This window comes from Hemicordylus capensis, chromosome 2 (assembly GCF_027244095.1).
Source record: "Hemicordylus capensis ecotype Gifberg chromosome 2, rHemCap1.1.pri, whole genome shotgun sequence".
Lineage (NCBI taxonomy): Eukaryota > Metazoa > Chordata > Lepidosauria > Squamata > Cordylidae > Hemicordylus > Hemicordylus capensis.
This window is the reverse complement of record NC_069658.1, coordinates 232,105,591-232,128,678: the sequence shown is the minus strand read 5'-3', so window position 1 is coordinate 232,128,678 and position 23,088 is coordinate 232,105,591. Positions and strand designations below refer to the sequence as shown.

Genomic DNA, 23,088 nt, shown 5'->3' with positions numbered 1-23,088 from the left:
ATTTCATGTGTGCTTTTCAGCTTCTGATCCGGATGGGATGACTTAACCATTTCCCTACAAGATTCACTGAAAAAACTCATACACTTGTTCAGCAGGTGATTCTGAGCTTAATATACCTGCTCTAGCACAAATATTGTAAAAGGAAATACTTGAGAAAGATTGAGGTGTGCAGGTGGAAAATAATGATAGATTGCTTTTTAAAAAATCCTCTCCACCCAGAATACATAGGCACCCCCTCTGCCTGTGTAATATATAGACACACATACATGCTCATAATTAATTGGACAACAGCTTTTTAAATAATTAAAAGCTCCTTGGAGGAAGAGCAGGATATAAAATGTTTTTTTAAAAGAAAGAAAGGAATTCTTAGGACACTTTTAACAGGCTACTGCCCATGGGTTTTATATCTGCAGCAAGGTCATATCCTTCATTCCCCTCTTCACCAACCCCAAGTGAAATCAACAGGCCACTGCCCTGTTTGGTTTCTATTTCAAAAGAACACGAATGCACATCAGTCCTACTAAACCTAGCAGTCCTGTGGTTACTTTTTAAGCTGATTAGACTTTTGTGACATGGAGAAAACCTTCTCCCCTCTCCCCATTCAATGCAGTAAAAGTGCACTTTGTGTCCCTTTAATTATCAGTTGAGGTCCTTCTCCTGCTTCACTTGCTGCAAAATACCACCATTCAAAAGTGATGCTCTTCACGGTGTACATGTCTTCCAGAACTAGCCCAGCAGAAGACCTTCCCCCATTTCCCTGAGCCTGGAACTAGGCTCAGGTGCAGCCCCTTCCTGCTTATTGAAGCACCTGGATTCCTGGCTGAGCATCCTCACTGGGGCCCCTGAGGGAATGACTTTTATTGCAACCTCTTTCACCCTTGATGGGCAATCCTTATGCTCGCAGTTTGGGTGCAAAATTCAACTGGTACCACTCTGGAGCAAAATGGTTTCATTTTCAAATTTCACCGGCAGTTCTGGATGCAGGGTGCAACTCTCAAGCCAAGGGCCTCCTGCCTTGTGGTCTGGTAAGCTTCAATCTTGTGGATTGGCCTTGACAAAGGGATTTCAAGTGAGTGGGCTGGTCTGAAGTGGAAATCAAAGCAGGGTGAGTGATGGGGTTGGAGGTGTGTGGAAGGAACCCAGTAAAGGCTTTGGAGAAGCAAGTTGAGAGTTTGGAGGCTGGGAGGTGGGTGTCTGGATGGAAGCCTTGTCTATTGATGGAGTACAAGAGATGGGGAAAGATGGGAGCAAAGGAAGTGAGAAGTGTGGGGCTGAGACCCACATAAGCATTTCTAGAACAGAAGCAACGTCTTGAAGCAAATAGGAAGGCAGATGCAGAAAGGAAGGGAAATGCTAAGTGTGTGTGTGTGTGTGTGTGTGTGCGCGCGCACGCGTGCTCCATAAATGTCTCTCCATCACCTTTCTGCCCCTTGCAGGTGGTAGGATGGTATCTATGCCGTCTTCTAGATGGTCTCCTCTCTTAGCTGGAGTTGGAATAGCTGATGTGTGTTCTTCTCAGGTAGGTACTGTGATAATACGCTACTACTTGTTTTCTTCATTTATTGAACACATTTTAACGCCACCCCATATGGATGCCTCTAGGCAGTTCAGTCTAACATGGATAATAAGGGAAGTGGAGAAGGCCCAGCTGGAGGCTGCATTGGGCTGAACTGGAGTTGATGGAAGAAGCTTCTCCCACCTTGATTGGCTGTGCGGGCTGTTCTTCAAGCAAGAAGGCAGCCCACACAACCATCTCTCCCCCACCACCCACCCCCACTGCTGCAGTCTTGCTGACTGCAGTGAGGATGCTCTCCAGGATATATGAATGTGGACACTGGAGGGGTGGGCTGTGGAAACGCTACTCAGAGTTCCGCATGTGGATGAGGCCATTGTCTTCATATTGAAACTACTGAGCATGTTCTTTTGAACTGCTGCCTTGACAAAGAATTGTGAGGGCCTCTTATCACTCCACTCACAGCCTTATACCCTGGATGTTCTGAAGCGTGTTGTGTTGTGGTCTTAATTTGGAAAATTATGCTAAGGTTGCAAAATTCTGTGCTGCAGTTCGTAAGATTAGACAAGGTGTGTTTAAGGTCGCCATCCCTGATGATTAGATGGTGGTTATAATTTATGGAAGAGTGGTTATTTTTATATCATGTTAATTTCAGTTATATCAAACAAGTATACTGCTGTTAAGGTTTTTCTGCTCATGTACTGATATAAAGTTTCAAAGAGGCAATTGTTAGACTTCTTCTGAAGAAGCCTGCCTTGAATCCTTCAGAATTAAGCAGTCCTGTCTCCAACCTTCCATGGCTGGGCAAGGTGATTGAGAGGGTGGTGGCCTCCCAGCTCCAGGCAGTCATGGAGGAAACTGATTATCTAGACCCATTTCAAATTGGCTTCCGCATGAGCTATGGGATGGAGACTGCCTTTGTCAGCCTGATGGATGATCTCCAATTGGGAATTGACAGAGGGAGTGTGACTCTGTTGGTCATTTTATATCTCTCGGCAGCCTTAGATACTTTCAACCATAGTACTCTTCCGGAATGTCTGAGGGGTTGGGGGTGGGAGGCATTGCCTTGCCGATTTTCCACTCCTATCTCTTGAGCAGGTTCCAGATGATGTTTGGAGACTGTCCTTCTGAATGTGAACTTTTGTATGGTGTTTCTGTTGAATCCATACTGTCTCCAATGCTTTTTAACATCTACATGAAACCTCTGGGAGAGATCATCAAGAGATTTTCTGCACCCAAATCTATTTATCCATGGCAACATCATCAGGAGAAGCCTCATCTTCCCCTAAATGCCTGCCTGCCTGCCTTCTCCTAAGTGCCTGCCTGGATTTGGTGATGGGCTGGATGAGGGATAATAAACTGAGGCTGAAGCCAGATAAGACAGAGGTATTTATTGTGTGGGGTGGGAACTCGGGAGACAATTTTTTGATCTGCCACTTCTGGAGGGGGTCACACTTCCCTGGAAGGAACAGGTATGCAGTCTGGGGATGCTTCTGGATCCGAACCTCTCCTTGGTGTCAGAGGCCAGTGGTGCTTTCTATCCACTGATGTGCCACCAGTGTCCATATCTTAAGATGAACGAACTCAGGACAGTAGTACATACGCTGGTAACCTCCAGACTGGACTATGGCAATGCACTCTATGTGGGGCTGCCTTTTTACATAGTGCGGAAACTGCAGTTGGTCCAGAATGCGGTGGCCAGGTTGGTCTCTGGGTCATCTCGGAGAGACCGTATAACTCCTGTGTTGAAAGAGCTACACTGGCTGCCAATGAGTTTCCAGGCAGAATACAAGGTGCTGGTTATAACCTGTAAAGCTCAAAACTACTTAGGCCCTGGGTATTTAAGAGAATATCTTCTTCACCATCAAGCCCGTTGATATTATCTGGAGAGGTTCATCTCTGAAAACTTTTTTAAAGGAACAGAAGACACATTTGTTCACCCAGGCTTTTAATTTGATTTATGGTTTTAATAGCTTTTAATGTTTGGTTTTAAATGATTTTAATGTTTTAATCATTTTAATTTGTATTGTTTTTGTTGTACACACCCAGAGATGCAGGTTTGGGGCAGTATATAAATATGTTAAATAAATAGAGTGACAAGTATTGTTTGACTGATCAGTTAACAAGGTCTTGTTGGACAACTACTCACTTTCTTTGCATCCTGTGGGGAAAATTCTCAGTCCCAGCTTGTGAGGTGTGTCTGTGTGTGTCTCTTTAGGGGGAAGTGAATTACGTGTGAATAAAGAATTTTTTTCAGGATGCAGTGTTCTTTGAGGAGGTGGCTATATACTTCACAGAGGAGGAGTGGGTTCTGCTGGATCATGACCAGAGAGCTTTGTACAGAGAGGTCATGCTGGAAAATTATAGAATCATGGCTTCTCTTGGTAAGGAACCCTTTGCTAATAGATGCTAAAAGATCTTTGGTTAAGGACATGGACCATTCCTCCATTGCCATCTTATATGGTGATGTTAACCTTGATTCTTAATCCAAGGAAAGGTTTTTCCTTGTTAGGGTTTGGCTGGGGTTTTTGTTGTTGTTGTTGTTGTTTGTTGTTGAGAAAAAGAAATTCCAATAGACAACTTTATTAGCAAGCCATTCTAACTTTAATCCCTTTTTAGTCTACCTTCTTCCAAGGAACTCGGCATGGCATGTATGTTCCCTCCTGTCGTATCCTTACAATCTCCCTGTGAGCTAGGTTGGACTGAGAATTAGTGCTACTGTTACCCTGCTAACTTGGCAAAGAGGCACCTTTTAACATGGTGATTCTCTTTATTTAGCAGGGGGAGAGCAACTGGCCCTATCCACCCCCAGCACAGTATCTCCAGTGACTGTTGCTGGTGTCTATCTTATTTTAGATTGTGAGCCCTTTGGGGACAGGGATCCACCTTATTTATTTATTTATTTATTTTTCTGTGTGAACTGCCTGAGCCATTTTTGGAAGGGCGGTATAGAAATTGAATTATTAATAAATAATAATAATAATAATAATACTGGCCAGGGTCACCCAATGTGACTCCTAGGCATTTTCCAGATTCCACGCTATCACAGTGTCGCAACGATTCTCGGAAGTGTGCTTCCGTATTGCCTGTGTGTTGACATCACAGCCTCTCTGTTGTAAGTAAGGTGCTGTTCATATTTCCAACACCTTCTTTTGGATTTTATTGCTGTGTCACAGCCCTATAATGTCACATCTACATTGCAAAAAAAAAGAGAGAGCTGTATTTGCCCGTTGTAGAAGCCATTTCCCCTTACAACAGATCTCTAATGTGGTTTGAATTTGGCGCCACAAAACACTGCAGTTTACACTGCTTTTTGCGGTGTAAGCCTCACAATCTGGAAAGCGCCCTGGCCAAATGGGGTCTTGAACCTGGGTCTCCCACAGCTTAGTCCACACCCTAACCACTATACCACACCTTATCTCTGAAACTAGGCAGCAAATACAGGCTCAGAAACTCTGGCACCAGGAGAAGGGGGCTTACCCACTCCCGCGAGACAGCTGATCATCACTAGATGAGAAGTTTTCAAAGTAGCTCCTGACCCGGTGGGTTGTGGAATATTGGGGCCCTTGGTCCCTTGCTCAATAAAATCCTTATCACCCATCGAAAGAGGAAAGTGAAGTGATCATCACATTATAAGTAACATCTTTGTCTAATGTGATAGTTAAATACTACATGCTATTCCAACTCATTCATTTATTATATATGGTAGACTAGGACCACCATGAAACATACGGGGTGAGGCTGGGCCAGTCATTTATCCCTCAGCCTAACCTACCTCAAAGGGTTGTTGTGAGGGTAAACATAACCAGGTACACAGCTCTGGGTCCCTTGAAAGAAGAATGGGGTGGATGGATAGATATGTAAAATGTTGTTGCCTTCAACTGGGCTGCAAGTTAAAATGGGAAGTCTGAAAATGGTTGCACTATAACTCTTACTCTAGATATGATGGTCAAAAAATTTCCCTGTGAGTGATTTCTTCTAGGGTGAAAAGGCAGAAGAACCACAGATCTTTTAATGTTCACCCAGTTAGAATCTCAGCCCTCTAAGTTCCCTCAGGGGAGGCTGTGAGGACACCCCTTGCATATCCTGAGATGTGGCTGAAAAAAATTCTCCACAACAAAGCAGTTTTTCAACCTCTGTCTCATTAGGAATGAGCTTGTACCCAGAAATATCCAACTGATGCTTTTGAGTGCCTTTTGTCTCTCTTATAAGCAAATCTAAATACCTCCACTTCCCTCCTCTTGCCTTTGGGGGAGGGGGAGAGGGTCATAAAACTGGTTGTTTTTTTCAACACCTGTATATATTGTAACCAGGACAATTCTCTGTCTGCTTTCTCCAAAATAGTTTCCAAACCTGACCTCATCTCTTGGCTGGAAGACGAGAAGGATTTGATGGTCTGGAGCTCTGAAGAAGAGAGATCAGCAGGTGGCTGCTTAGTTGTGTGGTGGGACACTCTGTAGTTGGGGAAAGGAGGGTTTTCCTGGGAGGGCTGGTGGATTCTTCTGTACTTTATTGCATCTAGCACAGATTGACCCATCAGCAGAGGTGCACCCGAGGTAATTTTGGTGCCTGGACCTAAAGGCCTTTGGAGCCCCGCCCCCCACCGCCCGGGCAGCAAGTTCAGCATCATCCCCAGTTCATAGTTTCAAATCAATATGAGGAGTCTTTATTGGAGAACTCCATTCTAGATAGGAAAGTGGAGAGATGAAATCTCTAATCTAAGCGGGATGCAGAGAGATGCTGTCTCCATCTCTGCACACATGGTGCACAGAGAGAGGCGAGCATGTGTGATAGGGAGAAGAGACGAAGGAAGGAAGGAAGGAAGGGAGTCAGGAGGAAGGGAAGTCCCTATGAGTAGAAATCTACATATCAAAGGGATAGTGTCAGAGCAGTAGAGAGGAGGAATGACCAGTATCTTGACCCCTCTAGGCCTCTGACTCACTAGTCTATCCCCCTCTGTCATTGAGGCATGAGGTAGTGCAAAGTCCTTCACTTCCAACAAAACAGGTATATTTATGCAAATATGCATTAGCAAAGGCATTTCAACATGTGACAACATATTCCCATCCCACAAATTTCTTTCCACAATCTCTCTCGAAAGAAGAGGTCATGCTCAACCACACAGTGCAGTGTGGACTGGTGGCACAGCAACCATACCACCCGGGACAGACTGAAGAGGATTTGGAGGCTCCCAGGAGGTATGGAGGCCCTGGATTTCCACCTGGAAGTCCAGGGGTAAGAGCACCTCTGCCCATCAGACTACGAGTTCATAGACACTCTTCTTCAGAGTTCTTTCCCCATAAGAGCTTGTCAAGGATTCAAAGGCTGAACTGTTTCCATCCCTCTGCGTGTTGACAGGAGTGTCAACTTTAACCTTGTTTCAATCATGCCAGAAATATTTCCTCTTGCCCCTTGCTGGGATTTTCTCCTTTTCTGGAAGGGTGGTGGAGTTTTCAGGTTCTGTCCCATAAGCCAAAGAGAAACCAGAGCAAACTGAGGAAGCTCTGGATGTGGGTACCCAATATGGGTCACTGCGTGGAAAGGGGCAAGGAATAGCCAAAGAGAATGCATTCCTTAGGAAGGAGATGTTACAGTACAGACTACATTATCCTACAAGGGATGTGGCTGTTAGAACACAGAGCTTGCTGGACATTAAGGGAACGGATCTCTTGCTTTCCTGCTGCCAGTTTGGATCTCTGGATGAACCCAAAACCATTTTTCAGACCAGGACTCATTTGGGTCGGTCCTTTCTTCCACTCCACTCCCTTCACTCCTCTCCCTTGGAGAGGAGAGCTGGTCTTGTGGTAGCAAGCATGACCTGTCCCCTTAGCTAGGCAGGGTCTGCCCTGGTTGCATGTGAATGGGAGACTAGAAGTGTGAGCACTGCAAGATATTCCCCTCAGGAGATGGAGCCGCTTTGGGAAGAGTAAAAAGTTCCAAGTTCCCTCCTTGGAATCTCCAGGATAGGGCTGAGAGAGATTCCTGCCTGTGACCCTTGAGAAGCTGCTGCTAGTCTGTGAAGACAATACTGAGCTAGATAGACCAATGGTCTGACTCAGTATATGGCAGCTTCCTATGTTTCTATGTTCCTTCCTGGATCTATTCCCTCCCTCTTCTATTCCCCTACTCGGATTTAGATAGTATAGTATAGCAGAGGGCAAGTATTGGAGCCCAGAAGAGTGAATATCTCAAGAGCCTATGCAATGTGGGAATTACGCCCCCTCCTTCGTATTAGACTCCAGCCTCTTCTCCCTCCTCAACTGGCCTCTCCCCATACAGAGCTTCACTCTACTTCACTGCAAGTGACACTCTGAATAGTGAAACCCCATTCAACCGCCCATGTGTCCAAGCCATCACAATAAGATACTATTGTGCACGTTGACAAGAAGCTGAGAGATTTAAGAGAACCAAGAGGAAGGCATTGCCCTTGTCAGCTCTCTGGATGAGGAGGCCTCTTAATCCAGTTGGGCAAAGTGTTCCTCATTCTATGACCAGGTCAAAAACCAGATTGTAACAGGGTGATGAACTTGGCCGTTGAACAGAAAATAAATTCCTCAACTGTATTCATCATCAGGATCCTTCCTTTATTCCTGCAGATGTTGGGAAGGATTGTATGGAGCCAGGGAAAGGCCAGCCATTGGAAAAGGCCAGCCATGAAATGGAGGAAGAGCCCTTCAGCAATCAAGAGGGACCAGGGAGGCAGGAGAGAAACCAAGCAGATTTCCAAGAAATTCCATTACAACATGAATCTCTTTGTAGAAAGGGAAGGAAGAAACGTCCTAGGTCTGGGAAAACACCAAGATGTAAATCAAGCACTGATACACACTACAGAACTGACATGGATGAGAAGTCAAATACATGCCCTGAGGAAGGAAAGATCTTGAGTCGGAGGTCACAGCTGATCTCCCAGCACAGACCTCAAAGACAGGAGAATGCTGAGAATGGATTGAATAAGCAGCAGAGATACCCAACAAAGCCTTCAAGGAATGAACCCAGTGCTTGTCGGAAGGGGGCGTTCCCCCTCATCCTGAACCTACAGGAGCAAAAGTGTGGAGAGAGAAGGAAAAAATGCCTTGTACGGGCAAAGACCTTCAGTAGGAGTTCAAACCTTAAGGCAGATCGGAGAATCCACACAGAGGGGAAGTTGTACAAATGCTTGGAGTGTGGGAAACAATTCATGTTCAGTGCAAGCTTTACTTCCCACCAGAGAATCCAGAGAGGAGAAACCCTTTAAGTGCCTGGAATGTGGAAGGAGTTTCGGTCAGAGAGTAAAACGTCTTTGCCATAAAAGGGTTCACACTGGAGAGAGACCATATACATGCACAGAGTGTGGGAACAACTTTAGTAGGCTTTCGAGCCTTACTAGGCATCAAAGAATCCACACAGGGGAGAAGGCTTATAGCTGCCTGGAGTGTGGGAAGAGCTTCAGGAACTATTTAAAGCTCACAAATCATCAAAGAATCCATAAAGGGGAGAAGCCTTATAGCTGCCTGGAGTGTGGGAAGATATTTTCTGAAACATCCAACCTCAAGCGACACAATCGGATTCACACAGGAGAGAAACCTTATAAATGCTTTGAGTGTGGAAAAAGCTTCAGGGACAGTTGCGACCTCACTAAACATCAAAGAATCCACACAGGGGAGAAGCCTTATAGCGCCTGGAGTGTGGGAAGAGCTTCAGGAACAGTTCCAGCCTCACTAACCATCAAAGAATCCATACAGGGGAGAAGCCTTATAGCTGCCTGGAGTGTGGGAAGAGCTTCAGGAACAGTTCAATGCTTACTAATCATCAAAGAATCCACACAAGGGAGAAGCCTTATAGCTGCCTGGAGTGTGGGAAGAGCTTCAGGAACAGTTCAAAGCTTACTAATCATCAAGTAATCCACACAGGGGAGAAGCCTCATAGCTGCCTGGAGTGTGGGAAGAGCTTCAGGAACAGTTCAAAGCTTACTAATCATCAAGTAATCCACACAGGGGAGAAGCCTCATAGCTGCCTGGAGTGTGGGAAGAGCTTCAGGAATATTTCTAACCTTACTAATCATCAAAGAATCCGTACAGGGGAGAAGCCTTATAGCTGCCTGGAGTGTGGGAAGAGCTTTTCTCATGCATCTAACTTCAAGCGACACAATTGGATTCACACAGGAGAGAAACCATATAAATGCTTTGAGTGTGGAAAGAGCTTCAGGGACAGTTGCAGCCTCACTAACCATCAAAGAATCCACACAGGGGAGAAACCATTTACATGTCATGCATGTGGGGAAAGCTTCGGACAGAGAACACAGCTCAGCAGACATCATCGAAGAGTGCACACAGGATAGGAGCTTTGTTAATTCCGATTATGTTTGAAGCACTTCTGTCAGGGCAACCCCCTTGCATGGTCCATCCAAGAGTGCATGCAGTGGAGACAACTCTTGTGGTCAATGTGACCTCATTTTATTGTATGTTGTTAGTTCATTGCTTCTAGGTCACATCCAATGGGTTCAGCTGCCATACAAAGATTATAATGACACAGGCTACCTTTAAAACAGTGTCTGATGGCAACGCTGCAGTTATTGTACCAATATCCCAATTTTATTTCCTTTTTCAGAAAAATCCCCTAGTTTTGTGTTTAGACTGTAACCTATAGAAGTGTAACCCTAATAAAGTGTCTTGATGCAATTTCACTCTGTCCTCTTTCCATCTGTAGTTTATCCTTTCTTCACAGCTAAACTTCTGTGCTTGCATTGAGTGGGAACACACCATAGCCACATCTTGTTCTTTAGAGAAAACAGCAGAACTCCTTTAAACCAGGATCTCCATTTGGAGAAGGTGATGTCTTCAGAAGTCAGATACTTCCACAGTTTCAGATTTCTCCTCGAATTTGAAAGCAAAGTATAAACTTGGATGGCTCAAAAATACTAAAATAGCCTTGTGATTCAAGAACAAACAGTGACAAGTGGTTTTCCATGGCCTTTCCCTATCAATTTTACTGCTCAGTTTGTTTTTCTCCATCAGGAGGGCAGGAAGGCACAACAGTTCTGATTAATACACTTGGCCACACTTGGAGTACTGTGTGCAATTCTGGTCACCACATCTAAAAAAGGACATTGTAGAACTGGAAAAGGTGCAGAAGAGGGCAACCAAGATGATCAGGGGGCCTGGAGCATCTTCCTTATGAGGCAAGGCTACAACACCCGGGGCTTTTTAGTTTTAAAAAAGATGACTGCAGGGAGACATGATGGAGGTCTGTAAAATCATGCATAGTGTGGAGAAAGTGGATAGAGAGAAATTCTTCTCACTCTCACATAACGAGCCCCTGGTGGCGCAGTGGTAAAACTGCCGCCCTGTTACCAGAAGGTTACAAGTTCGATCCTGACCAGGGGCTCAAGGTTGACTCAGCCTTCCGAGGTCGGTAAAATGAGTACCCAGAATGTTGGGGGGAATATGCTAAATCATTGTAAACCGCTTAGAGAGCTTCAGCTATAGAGCGGTATATAAATGTAAGTGCTATTGCTATAACACTAGAACCAGGGGTCATCCCATGAAATTGATTGCCAGGAAATCTAAGACCAACAAACAGAAGTGCTTTTTCACACAATGCATAGTCCACTTGTGGAATTCTCTGCCACAAGATGTGGTGACAGCCAACAACCTGGATGGCTTGAAGAGGGGTTTGGATAGCTTCATGGAGGAGAGGTCTATCAACAGCTACTAGTCGGAGGGCTGTGGGCCACCGCGAGCCTGAAAGGCAGGATGCCTCCGAGTACCAGGTGAAGGGGAGTCACAGCAGGAGAGAGGGCATGCCCTCTAGTTCAGGATGCTGGACTCGATGGGCCTTGTGCCTGATCCAGCAGGGCTGCTGTTATGTAACAGTGGCTGACACCCAGACTAACTCTCTGAACATCGTACTATACAGTGAATAGTGTGAAGAATCACTAGATTTCAATCAGAGATCGGGAGTATCTAAAATACATTTAAAAACACGTATTTTCAATACTTTTGTATTGTGTATCTAAAATACTTTTCAAAACAGTATTTTGTATCTAAAATACATTTGTTCAGGTATTTTGTATTTTTAACATACATTGCCGAAACCAAAATACATCAGCCAATGATTGCTTTGGGTTTTTAGTTTTTGTTTTTTTGCTTCAGGAGCTGACTTTCTATTGCAAGCAAACAGCCCATTAGCATCAGCAAACGCATATGTTCAAGTTCATCAGTCAACTGAACAACCCAGTCAGACCTGTGCTGACTCAGCAAGCTAGTTTTTAAGGAGTCACACCCTTTCACTCTAGGATTCTTTGGTTAGAAGTAGTATACTAGAAGTAGGAGCAAAGCAAGTGATAACTGGCTTGACCAGTCTGAAATGACCAGGCAAATGTCTTTCAATGACCAGTGAACACCCACATTGGGATGCAAATTCCACCTCCACCCCCTTGGAAGGTGGGAGGGTTTGCAGACATGCAGATTAATTGAGATCTGCCTACGCATTGTCCTCCTGTGGTCTACAGTACAGCACTCAGCAAAGCACAGTTAGGAGGGCAAAAGGTAAATAATTACTTGATCTTCTTAAAACTCTTTGCAAACACTTTGGTCCAGCAGCAGAACACTTTCCCCACTGAAACAGGGTTATTGGGGTGGGGGACGGATGTGACAGAATGGGCCTCTGCTTGGCTTAAAAACAAACTGCTTGAAGCGGATGTAATGCTTGTAGTGCCAATTTGATTGAAGTAAGTCCTCATAGGTGAGAAGTAATTGTCCTGAATAAGAAACTAGACAGACTTCCTAGGTAAAAGTCAGTTTCGAAATAGTCTTCAGCAGAAGTCCCAATAATCTGCAAATCAATCAAACAAAATGAGAATGCACCAACAGTACAACAGAAACAATGAAAATGTGTAAAAATTCAACAAAACCTTCTATCCAGAATAGCCTTGCCTCTTAGAGCACCACAGTAACAAATGCCTGCTTGAGCATGCTAATCACTTTAGTAAACTGCACTCCGCCCTGGAGTTAAATACTCCCCAAATAAATCAACCAGTCCCACGAATAGGTGGAAATAATTAGCAAGCTATAGTGATCTTCATACAGCCCTTAAAGGAAACAGGAGAAATCACAGTTTACATTTAACCCATTAAGTATACATGTCTTGAATTTATGAATAAAGTAAGTCTCTTTTTGGAGGAGAATCCTATGTATATCCTGTTTATCAAAAGACCTTGATATAAATTTGAACAATACAAAGAACTTCAAATCATCAGGTGAATGGGATTTTTCAACAAAATGTTGCACTAATGGGGCATCCAATATACTGTTCTTCAACCTGGATCTGTGTTCAAGAACACAGGGCTTAATGGCTCTCATACTGCTCCCAATATACCACAAACTGCATGGACAAACTATCACACAGACAGTACCTTAAATTTTTTTGCCAATTGCAAAACTAAAAGCAACATGTTTTCTAATACTGGGGTCCAATATTCAGTGGTTGGGAGACCAAAAAAACAGGCTGTGCAGGTCCCACAGGGATAAAAGCCTTGTTCAGCATTTCTCTCTAGAGATCTTTTTGAAAAATCTGAAAAAGTCAGCTAATTTCTCAAGCTCTTCGTTTTTCTAAAAGCCACTACAGAGGGATTGTTACAACCAGGTATATCCAAAACCATACTTTCCTCCTCCGCTTCAACATTGAACAGTTTAGGAAGTACGATGAGTATTTATATACCACTTTCCAACCAAAGCTCCCAAAGCAGTTTACATATATAAAAATAAATAAATAAAATTATTCCCTCTCCCCAAAGGGCTCACAACCTAAGAAAAGAAACATAAGCCACACCCACTGGAGGAATGTTGTGGTGGGGATGGGTAGGAACATAGGAAGCTGCCATATACTGAGTCAGACCATTGGTCTATCTAGCTCAGTATTGTCTTCACAGACTGGCAGCGGCTTCTCCGGGGTCACAGGCAGGAGTCTCTCTCAGCCCTATTTTGGAGATGCTGCCAAGGAGGGAACATGGAACCTACAGGCTCTTCCCAGAGCGGGTCCATCCCCTGAGGGGAATATCTTACAGTGCTCACACTTCTAGCCTCCCATTCCAATGCAACCAGGGTGGGCCCTGCTTAGCTAAGGAGACAAGTCATGCTTGCTAACGCAAGATCTCCTCCCTGGAGACAGCCAATGCTCTCCCCTTGCTCAATAAAGAGAATCCCCACTTTTTAAAAGGTGCCTCTTTGCTCAGTTAGCAGGGGACATGCTAAGTACCACTGTTTTCAGTGGAGGTCCAGGACTCTCACAGAGAGCATCTTCTCCTGTGCACTGGGTACAAGAGGCATGGACCCCATTGGGAGCCCCAGACCTATTGGCTCCTTGCACTCCTCACACACCTCCATCTCTATCAAAGAACATCTTCTCCCCATTTGCTCCATTTCTGTCCCTTTGTACAGAGACCCAGGAGTCAGGCAGGGGGAGGGGGAGTGACCAATGCCCTCCTGACCAATGGCAACCCACTGTGAGGCACAGTGGAGAAAAAGATGGAGAATGGCACTTGTGCTCAGTGGCCAACAAGCTGTAGGCCACAATGGAGGAGACACTGAGCAACCCTCTCACAGCAGCACGCCAGCTATCATAAGAACAGTGTGGTGTAGTGGTTAGAGTGCTGGACTAGCAGCGGGGAGACCCCAGTTCAAATCCCCATTCAGTTATGATACATTCCTGGGTGACTCTGGGCCAGTCACTTCTCTCTCAGCCTAGCCTACTTCACAGGGTTGTTGTGAGGAGAAACTCAAGTATGTAGTACACCGCTCTGGGCTCCTTGGAGGAAGAGCAGGATATAAAATGTTAAATAAATAAACATACAAACATACAAACAACTCGGCTGGATAAGGCCCATCCAGTCCAGCATCCTGTTTTACACAGTGGCCCACCAGATGGCTCTGAGAAGCCCACAGGCAAGAGGTGAGGGCATGCCCTCTCTCCTGCTCTTGCTCCCCTGCAACGGGTATTGAGAGGCATCGTGCCTCTGAGGCTGGGGGTGGCCCATAGCCATCCAGACTAGTAGCCCTTGATAGACCTCTCCACCATGGATCTGTCTAAGCCCCTTTTAAAGCCATCCGAGCTGGTGGCCATCACCCCACCCTGCGGCAGAGAAGTCCATAGAATAATTATGTGCTGTGTGGAAAAGAACTTTTGTTGGTCCTGAATTTGCAAACCTGTCAATGTAAAAAATAAATAAATAACAACCTTCCGCTTCATGGGATGACCCCTGGTTCTAGGGGTCCACCCTGTCCCACAGCTGGGGACGGTGGGTGGTCCTTGTGGCCAGTGGCAACGCTGCTGTCAGGAACGGCCCCCTTGTGTCCAACAGCAACCCAGCTATGGATCTTGATTGAGGAAAGTGCAGGCAGGGCAGGGGGAGGCTTGTCCTGGCGCTCCAGGAGTTGGCTGCAGGGCTTGACTGGAGGAGCTCCCTGCGGCTGAATGACGCAAGAGTTTAGGTTTTTGACTCTGGATCTAAGAATGCAACATCATGGATTTCCCTGCAGCAATACATTAAGGCAGGCGTTTTCGAACTCTGCTTGCCAGATGTTGTTGGTCTCCTCCTCAGCCTCGCAGCTGCGGCTCCTCAGGAGATCAACTTCCAGGCATGCTATCCAGGCACTACAGAGATATGGAGTGGGGAAGGACACACAGCCCTGACTCCTGGTTCCCGTTTAAATAGATGGGGCCCCCACTGAGAGACCTTAAAGGCCAAGAGCAGGGGCGTAGCTAGGGGAGTACTGGGCTCCTTGGAGGAAGAGCAGGATAGAAATGTAATAATAATAATAATAATAATATGGGAAATACACACAGATCAAAAGTACTCAAGCATTAGACCTGGAGAGCTGGTCTTGTGGTAGCAAGCATGACATGTCCCCTTAGCTTAGCAGGATCTGCCCTGGTTGTAATGAAAAGGAGACTAGAAGTGTGAGCACTGAAAGATATTCCCCTCAGGAGATGGAGCTGCTCTGGGAAGAGCAGGTTTCAATTAGGGGTGTGCATTTTGGAATTTTCTTCTTTCGATTTGTATCCGAATCGAAACACCCGTTTTGTTTTGTACCCAAATTTTCTGAATCCGAATCAGCCCTGTTTTGTTTTGTAGCCGAATGTTCCGAATCCAAATCGATTTGGATTTTTAAAAAGGGTCCCAGAGCAAAAAGAGTGGGTGGCGGTGGTAGTGTCCAATGGGCGGAAGCTACCACCCAAATTTCAAAGGAATTAGGCAAAGGGCTGATTTTTTGTGAATTTTTTAAGTTTACACATCTTTAAGAATTTTCCCATAGGGAATAATGGGGATTCCAGCAAATGTATCGCTTCAAATCAAGGGGAAAGGGATGACCCAGAGTGGAGTGTGGTGGGTGGTAGTGCCCAACGGGGGCAAGGAAACTTCCACAATTATCTCAAAAGAATTAGCAACATAGGAAACTGCCATATACTGAGTCAGACCATTGGTTTATCTAGCTCAGTATTGTCTTCACAGACTGGCAGCGGCTTCTCCAAGGTTGCAGGCAGGAATCTCTCTCAGCCCTATCTTGGAGAAGCCAGGGAGGGAACTTGAAACCTTCTGCTCTTCCCAGAGCGGCTTCATCCCCTGAGGGGAATATCTTGCAGTGCTCACACACAGGGGCGTAGCAAGGTTGGAGTGGGCCCAGAGACAAGATTTTAAAATGCCCCCCCCCCAAAGTCCAGGGCCTCCGCACACCCCAGGCCCCCAAGGATTTAAGTCTGATATTCCAAAATAAGTATGCTGCCTGCAAATACATTTCACTGAATACACACACACACGTCACAATATATAGTGATATACATTGAGTACTATACATTTGTATTACTTTTAATGCCTAGAACACACTAGAAAGATGAATTATTAAAATGGGCCCCTCGCTGCAGATTAGCAAAGGAGACTTTCAACCATGCAGGGTGAACCTATGTTTGTTTTCCCAGAATTCTGAACAAATTCAGTCAAGTTTGATTGCAGGAGGTTTTTCACAGGAGGCTTTTAAAGCCCTTTAAGACACATCTCCTCTGGAATGGAGGTGCTGCATCCACATGTTGGCCAGATTGACCCTGAAGTCCCTGCAAGTTATTGGGGAGCAGTTCACACACAAGAAAAATAAAATAAAAGCACCACACATGCTTCACAGTTCTCACTCAGACCTTCTGGGTTGCAAAACAACTTGAACATAAGTGCATTTATAAATGAATGAATGAATAAATAAAATTAATAAAATACTGTTCCAGAAGTTTTTGCAATTTTCTGCCATGAAACAAGCCACTTATAGGACTTTTTAGATAGTTTTTTTTAAGTCAGCAAATTTTCCAAGCTGTTTCAAAATAAATATTCAGAGACTTCTCGGTCCCTCCCCCCCCACCCCCATATCCAAGCCCTATGGCAAGCAGATCCCTATATATGGGGGGGGCGGGAAAGGTAACCACAAAAAGGAGTTCACACTCTACCTGGCAAATGCTGGTCTGGGTTGAGCAGGGCAGCAAGGGGTCTTCTGCTGCAGAGAACACTCTGGCGGCTGCCTCCTCCTTCCTGGCTTGCTTGGGCCCTACTCGAGCTCAGGCTTCACTGCGGCCTACACGGAGGCCTCCGTGGAAGCCCCGCCCACCCGCCGATCAGCTGAGAGGCGGGAGAAAAGGAGCTCTTGGCAGCTTGTCTGCTGCTTCCATTGCGGGCCAGGTGAACAAGCAGGAGAGACGGCGAACAGGGCAAGTGGCTGAGAGGCTATGGGGCTGGGCAGGGGGCAATGGGGAGTCACATGAGGTGCCTCTGGGGTGCCCCTCCAGGCAGTGGGGCCCCCAGACAACTGTCTCCCCTTGCCCTATCATTGTTAGGCGCCTGCTCACACATCAAGTCTCCCATTCAGATGCAACCAGGGCAGACCCTGCTTAGCTATGGGGACAAGTTATGCTTGCTACCACCAGACCAGCTCTCCTCTCCTATGCAAAGACATTTTGCATAGGCACTTATAGGAAAGTTCAGTACTCTCAAAGGCTAGTCCCATTAGGCTGCCCACATCTTGTAGCCATTTTAAGAAGATACGATGATCCATATTGTTGGACATTGTTGCTGGGATGAATAAGAGGATCAGTAGGAAGCCATTCCTTTTGTAAGGGGACCACGCTCATTTCACTGCTTCTGTTTGTGCTGTGGTGTTGAAATGTCTTTCTTGAAAGGAGAGGATGTCATGCAGAAATGTAGTCAGGAAGCTTAGGATGTCTTGGCAACGGACTGGGCTGCAGAGCCCGCCCATATTCCTTGTTTAAAAGCAGGCCTGCACAACATAAGGCCCGGGGGCAGGATTCGGCCCGCAGAGACTATTTTACTGGCCCCCCAGGTATCCTGCAGCAACACAAGAGCTGGAAACTGCCTTATAGCGCCATCCTGTGCATGCTTTCTCAGAAATATGCTCCATGATGTGCCCATTGAGGCTTACTCCCATGTAAGCATGCCAGCATTGCAGCCTGAAAGCATCAACAACTAGGGACTTGGCATTTGTTTGGGGCTGGAATGCATTCTAGGGGCCCCACTGCACAAGGACAGCACCTATTCTCTGACCACTATCCTTGGTTAAGACTATGGGTCCATTGACGGGGGGATAGATCTACAAGTAACAAATATAATAAATTTTAATGTAATCATGTGCTAAAAATTTGATCTTGGCCCCTGCACGCCACATTGTGGATGAACATTCCGGCCCACTACATTTGATGGGCCAGATTCCGGCCCACCAGGGCATTTGAGTTGTGCAGCCCTGTTTAAAAGGTAACTTTACTGTGTTTGTTGTTGACGACATGCAATTAATGGTGTTCTGTTGAGTTTCTCACTTGTCAATCTTTATGTTGCTTTTTCTTCTTAGTGCTACTAGGACTGCTAGTGCTGCTGCTGCTTCTTCAATGTTGATGTTAGTGATTCCGATGGGGGTCGTGGTGTGCATTATTTTTCTCCGCCGCCACTTGTTCCTCATCGCCTTTTATTTCCCCTTCTTCTGTTATTGTTATAGGTTCTGTTTCTTTTTCTGCCCCTTTCTCCAGGTGTTCATTACCCTCAGAAGGTGCAGCTCTTTCCCACCTAAACGCAAAGGGGGATACACCTTGGCTCCAGACAGCATCAGGCCTGTGGTTGATACTGTCCACCTACTGCCAAAGTACCTGCATCAGATATCACCACCACCAAACCACCAAGCCTTTAAGGTTGGCGATCCACAGCAAGATAGAGGAAGTCCCAAGCCAGCACTCCTGAGCCGTAAAGCATCTAGGCACTGCCAGGACTGCTCCTCATGCTAAGCACGCGCTTTCAGGTGCTCACAGACCCTGCACTACCCAATTAAACCACACTGTACCTGCTGTTGCGACCATGACGCCTAGCTAACTAGAGGACCATTAGATATTGAAGGAGTTTGGTGTGGAGTTTAGTCAGGAAATGTGTGCAAATGCTCTCCCTATTGATCACAAAAGGGATTCTTGTACAAGGAGAAGGGAAGTACTACCTGGCTTTTGTAATTATCTTGGAGGACAGAGCTAGAGACCTTTTCTTAGCCGATTCTGTAGCTAAGACCTAGCTTTCAACTAAACAAGCTCTATATATTCTAAATAGCCAATAAAACCAATTATGAAGGTGGAATGCCAGCAGGTGAGGGGGTGCTTCCCAATGTATTGTACAGAGTGTTGCATGTATGACTTTGTTCAAGTATTTCAACATGTACAGGGAATCTGTTACTAGGGTTGTGCTATCACCCTCTGGATCGAAATGCTGAGTGACCTGGAGTTGGAAAAGCAAATCAGAGAGGTGTCCAAGTGACAGCTGTAATAATAATGGGTGACTCCGATTACCCTCACATACAATGGACAAATTCACATGTGGGTATTGACAGAGGCCAAATTTCTGCCAATACCCACAGGTGGGTCTTGTCAATACCCAGTTCTGTCAATACCTCATGCTAAATGACTGTGCCTTAGAACAGTTGGTCACAGAACCAACCAGAGAGAAGATGACCTTGGATTTAATTCTGAGTGATGCCCAGGACCTGGTTTGAGATGTCAGAATTGTAGAACCATTGGGCAACAGTGACCATAGTGTGACCCAGTTCAGCTTATCTACAAGTGGAGCATTGCCAAGGAAGACCAACACAGATGTGTTGGACTTCAGAAGAGGGAGTTTCTAAAAATGAGGGGACTGGTAAAAAGGAAGCTGAAAGAGAAAGTCTGGAGGGTCAAATCACTCCAGAAAGCATGGAACTTATTTAAAACCACAATCCTAGAAGCTCAGTTGGAATATATACCAAGAAGGAGGAAAGGTACCACCAAGTTCAGGAGGACACCAGCATGGCTAACAAGTGGCTTTAAGAGGGGCTTAGACAAATTCATGGAGGACAAGTCTATCAGTGGCTACTAGTCTGGTGGCTATAGGCCATCTCCAGTCTCAGAGGCAAGATGCCTCTCAATACCAGTTGTAGGGGAGCAACAGCAGGAGAGATGGCGAGGCCTCACCCCCTGCCTGTGGGCTTCTTGGTGGCATCTGGGGGGGCCACTGTGTGAAACAGGATGCTGGACTAGATGGGCCTTCTTGGGCCTGATCCAGCAGGGCTGTTCTTATGATCCCTCCTATCCACAGAAACTTCAGCCAGCTCTAGTTCTATATCCCAAGCACTTGTGAGGTATGTGTTTCCCCCCTCCCCCCTTAACGAAATTCTGCATGCCGGCGCTATTTCACCTTGTGCCGAGGTCTTTTTGAAGGAAGAAAAGCTTACCAAAAAGGACCTTAAATTATGACACCTTTAAGCATGTGCAGAGTGCCTTCTCGTTGTACATTGAATGCTTGCACACCTAGCCTAAGGCTGGAAACTGCAGCCTGCACCATACCTCCTGCTTTATGTTACTGTGCCTTGGAAGGGAGGGAGAGAGAGAGAAACCCAACACCACTCTAGTTGAATGATTCAAGACAGAATAATGCTTTAAAAGCTTGTCTGTCTTTAATCCATGTTTGCTGAAATGTTTGACTAGGTTTCTTCCCCAACCACCCCCAACTATTGGCTTATTACAACATTTGTTTTGTTTTACTACAACCATGACAAAGAATATAATGCTGCTCGCAAAAACCATTATTATTATTTTTTATATTTTATATGTTATATTCAAGGAGCTCCTTCCTCCAAGGAGCCCAGAGCTGGGTACTACATGCTTAACTTTCTCCTCACAACAACCCTGTGAAGTAGGTTTGGCTGAGAGAGAAGTGACTGCTCCAGAGTCACCCAGCAAGTTTCATGGCTGAATGGGGATTTGAACTCAGGTCTCCCCGGTCCTAGTCCAGCACTCTAACCACTACACCACGCTGGCTCCTTATTATCTGGAGAGATCCACAGTTCACAGCAACTCCCACCCCCAAAACTATTGAGAATGGCTGCATAACTTCAACCCCCCCAACGGCTGCTGGACTACAACTCCCATCATCCATTCCCAACTGGCCACTGTGGTTGGGGATAATTGTAGCCCAACAGCCAGAGGGCTGAAGTTGTGCAGCCCTGCAAGAGAAGCCCCAGAAGGAATGGATTTGGGGTGCCCCCCAGTTCCATGCCATTTGGGAACTCTTCCCTTTTTCTTGCTCTTACAGATTATAACCCAAGGACATTTCTGGGCTCACATAGCCTTCAGACTAGGCTGCTTGACATCTCTCAGCACAGCAGGAAAGAAAGAAAGGGGTTACTTGCCTGCAGATCCATTCCCTACTTCAGATTCACAGTAGCTGCTACAGTTCCAGTCCAGGGTGGTGTTAGAAGTGAGAGATATCTTCCCCGACGTTCAGTTCTTGGTTAGGTATTTTTCACTGAGAATTTCAACAAAGCTTTTATTTATGCTAGCAACAGGCTCTGATGGGAGCAGCAGCCTTCTATGGTGGTTCATCAATCTTATATAATCAGCGATAATTGGCTTTCGCACCTACATATTGTATACAAGCCAACATGTTACTTTAACCCTACAGGTTCCAATTTGCTTTCAAGTGCCACACTTCACATTTACATCTGGCTTGTGGCCTTGGTTTCTCCCTCCTTCCCTTCGGGGCATTTCTTTGGCTATTGCTGTCATAAAAATGCCTTTGAAGCGTGGGAGCATCTACTAACAACCACAATCACCATTTTATAGGGTGTGTAACATAATTAGCTAAATACTATTAAAACTAATTGTGGCTGCTAAAGCAAATTGCAAATAATTCTGCAAATAATTCTTACAACAGTGGCAAGCATCGAGAAGGTAGCACTAAAGAAGGTGAGCCAGTGTGGTGTAGTGGTTAGAGTACCAGACTAGGACCGGGGAGACCCGAGTTCAAATCCTCATTCAGCCGTGATACTTGCTGGGTGACTCTGGGCCAGTCACTTCTCTCTCAGCCTAGCCTACTTCACAGGGTTGTTGTGAGGAGAAAGTTAAATATGTAGTACATCACTCTGGGCTCCTTGGAGGAAGAGCAGGATATAATGTGTAAAAAAAAAAGAGTTAAAAAATAAATAAAGCCATTCTACTATCTGCAAAGGAGAAAAGGGGGACATACCCTCACAAAGACAGATATTTACTATTTCAATTTCCTGTATAAGCTACCCCATTTACTTCAAGGAACAGATTCTATTCTAGAATTGTGTGATTGGGTGTGTCCCATACTTCTCAATTCATTTGCTCTCCTGCCTTTTTTCTTCTGCTCTGTTATTTGGCATGCCTTCCATCCAGTTCCCTCTCTCTCACACACACACAATCTCTCTCTCTCAAATTTTCTTCCTCAAGGTCCTCCTGGGTCCAAAAAGAGTAACTGCCCCCTGCTGTAATTTCCACTCCAAACTCATCTCCCACTGGGATTCTTTTGCCAAGGCCGATCCACAGGATTTAACCATACCAGAAGGCAAGCCAGAGGTTGTATCTGAGGAAGGTTGTATCCTGCAGCCAAAACTACTGGCAGAAGTTTTAAATGATCTGTTCACAATGTTTGAGGGTGATTGGAATCCAAGTCCTTCCACTCAGAGGCCCACTTGGGATCATCAGCCAGGAGTTTCAGGAGTCATTAAGGGGATGCTCCACCAGAGTCTCAATCCAGGACCAAACTTGGCAGATGACCATCCAGGACAGGCGAGTGAAGAAAAGTCTTGCTTTGAGTTACCTATGGAGCAGGAGTGGGGACATTGAAAGCATGAGCAGTATCATCTGTGAAACAGTGGTGGTATTTGGCAGTTAACTGTAGCAAGGGAAAGTTCTCAAGTGATCATTAAAGGGGCTTCAGATGCACTCTTTGACTTTAATAGGGAAGAGTCTGGTCAAGATCACAAGTGTGAATCAGTTCATTAAAAAGGTTTTGTAATTTTATGCTGGTCTATGACCATAATAAAGGTGGATTGATTTAAAAGGTTATATAGGATTGCTGTGCTTCATAGGATTTGTATGTATTCCCTCTTGACAGAAAGACCCACATTTCCTAGGCAGTGTTCTACACAAGGAATGCTGCAAGAATCTGAACCCTGTTTGAATGGTCAGTTAAAGAAGTTTTTGTTTCACTAGAAAAATGCTCACTCTCCATGAAGCTT

General features: G+C 45.5%; 1 long non-coding RNA gene and 1 pseudogene across 1 annotated transcript; one reads left to right on the top strand and one right to left on the bottom strand.

Annotated features, from left to right (window-relative positions):
- Window positions 1–1,112: 1,112 nt before the first annotated feature.
- Window positions 1,113–10,161, top strand: LOC128343834 (zinc finger protein 501-like; annotated as a pseudogene).
- Window positions 10,162–11,478: 1,317 nt separating this feature from the next.
- LOC128344295 (uncharacterized) lies at window positions 11,479–17,103 on the bottom strand. The gene is made up of 2 exons (XR_008315776.1): window positions 16,979–17,103; window positions 11,479–12,325 (listed from the first exon to the last, which is right to left on the bottom strand). It is a non-coding gene; the product is annotated as an uncharacterized LOC128344295 (long non-coding RNA).
- Between the last annotated feature and the right edge of the window lie 5,985 nt (window positions 17,104–23,088).